General features: G+C 36.5%; 1 pseudogene; it reads right to left on the bottom strand.

Moving 5' to 3' along the window:
- Nucleotides 1–1,007: 1,007 nt before the first annotated feature.
- Nucleotides 1,008–1,221, bottom strand: LOC109371195 (transcription initiation factor IIA subunit 2 pseudogene; annotated as a pseudogene).
- Nucleotides 1,222–2,266: the final 1,045 nt, after the last annotated feature.

Genomic DNA, 2,266 nt, shown 5'->3' with positions numbered 1-2,266 from the left:
AACAACAACAACAACAAAGAAGACACGTACCTGTAAAACGTTAAAACTTATGGCATCATAAAAATGATTTCTATAAAATGCTAGTATCCTAGATGGATGGATTGACCTGGAGGGTCAGTCAACTGGGTTCCTGAGTGAGCTCATTACCATTCAACATGGCTATTGTTTTTTTTAGAATGCAGCATGTTATTCTTAAGTAGCTTCTTAGATTATCTTCTGAGCATTGTGATGATCTCTTCAAATGGTGAACAGCTGTGGTATTTTTTTTTTATTCAATCCATAGTTCTGTCTTCCTTTCTGATGTTCCAAGATTCCTTTTATCCTCTTGTTTCAACAACTTCCTTCTCTTATGGTACAGTAGGTCTGCTTGGCCACAGGTTCTCTTTATTTTCTTTCATCTGAGAATGTTTTGATTTCCCCTTTATTCCTGAACAATGTTTTCACTTTAATATAGGATCCTGGGCTGACAGTTCTTTGCTTTCAGCACTTAAATAGTGCTTTTGTCACTTTTTTCTGGCCTCAATGGTTTCTTATGAGAAACTGCTGTCATTCAAATTGTTTTTGCCATGTGCACTTTCATTTTTCTCCTTCTGTTTTGTTTTAGTTTTCAGAAGGTTGATTATGATGTGCCTTGCTGTGGATTTCTTTGAATTTATACTGTTTGGTATTCACTAATTTCTTGAATCTTTAGGTTTATGTATCTTGTCAAATTTGGGGGGGGTTTTGGGTTTCTTGGGGGGTTTAAAATGGGTTTATTAAAGAATGTTATTAGGAAAGCAATGATGTTTGACTTGTTTTAAAAAATTCTGTTTCTTCGTGCTGTATAATAAAGGTAATGTAAGAGACTAAATTATAAACTTCTTTCTACTGGAATCTCTGATAGTATATATAGCACGGTGTAGTCATTTTTGCAATCCTAGAATAAATTTTAAAAGTCTCTTCTATGCTTCTCTTTAAAAAGTGATGAATAATAACAGAAGATGGCATTTATAAAGCCATTTTTCTATTCATTCTGTAGTATTGGAACCAGTATTTTTACCCTCACAGGCTACAATTTTCACTGTATCCACTTTAATAAGTTCTGTCACCTCTCTGAATTCAACATCGTTCAATACAAAAGTCCACACATTATTGCAGAATTTGTACGTATTTAGAGAGCTCATCGAGGCTTTCCTAAAAACTGTTTCCCAAAGTGGTATTTCTGTATAACTAATAAGCCATGGCTTAGGAAGAAGAAATTGTTTTTCTTATTCAGGTTTGCAATGATCTTCTGTGGGGAAGGTGCTTCCCACCGCAGAGCAGACAGAAGCACAGACAGGAACCCAGCAGGAGGCATCTACTTCACACACCACCCCCTCCGGCCACCCAAATCTGGTTAATTTTTAGTCATTGTTTTTTCAGATTTTGGTCACCGTTCAGTTTTGATTTTCCATTTGTTTCTTTCTTTATATCTTCCATTTCTTTGCTGAGTTCTATTTTTCATTTGCTGTGAGCATGTTTATAACTTCTCATTGAAGAATTTCTATGATAGCTTCTTTAAAATTTTTGTCTACATCTGTGTCATCTCAATGATGGCATCTGTTGACTGTGTTTTCTCATTCAAGTTGAGATTTCCTTGGTTCTTGACATGATGAATGACTTTCTATTATACCCTGGACATTTTGGAATTTATGCTATAAAACTCTATTCTTTATTTAAATTTTCTGTATTAGCAGGCCACTTCTGATACCATGCCATCAGAATCAGGGAGTTGCTGCCTCATTATTGTCAGGTGGGCGTAGGAGTCCATGTTCCCCATGTGGCTTTCATAACAGACACTCCAGTAACAAGAGAAGTATCTTGTTACTGCTGAGTGCTGGTGAGAGTTCCAGCTCCCAACACGGCCTTCACTGAAGTCATATGGGGGAGTCATTCTGGGGGACACCACCCCTACAGGGAAAGATTGGGGTGCCTCATTGAAGCTTGGTGAGAGTAGAAATCTAGGCTCCCTACTTGGCCTCTGCTGACAGGGATGAGGCCACAGTTTTTTATATAGGTCATATTTTCTACTTTTTTGCACACCTGGTAAATATTTATTGGATGCTAGATATTGTAAACTTTACCTTGTTGGGTATTTGATATTTTTTGTATTTCTATAAATATTCTTGAGTTTAGTTCTGGGATACAGTTAAGTTATTTGAAAACAGTTTGATCCTTTTAGATTTTGCTTTAATGATATTTTGGGAGGGTCCTAAGAAGTGCTCAGTCTAGGGCTATTTAATCGCCA

Source organism: Hipposideros armiger, unplaced genomic scaffold (assembly GCF_001890085.2).
Source record: "Hipposideros armiger isolate ML-2016 unplaced genomic scaffold, ASM189008v1 scaffold_553, whole genome shotgun sequence".
NCBI lineage: Eukaryota > Metazoa > Chordata > Mammalia > Chiroptera > Hipposideridae > Hipposideros > Hipposideros armiger.
The sequence above is the reverse complement of the archived record's forward strand: the minus strand, read 5'-3'. Positions and strand labels throughout refer to the sequence as shown.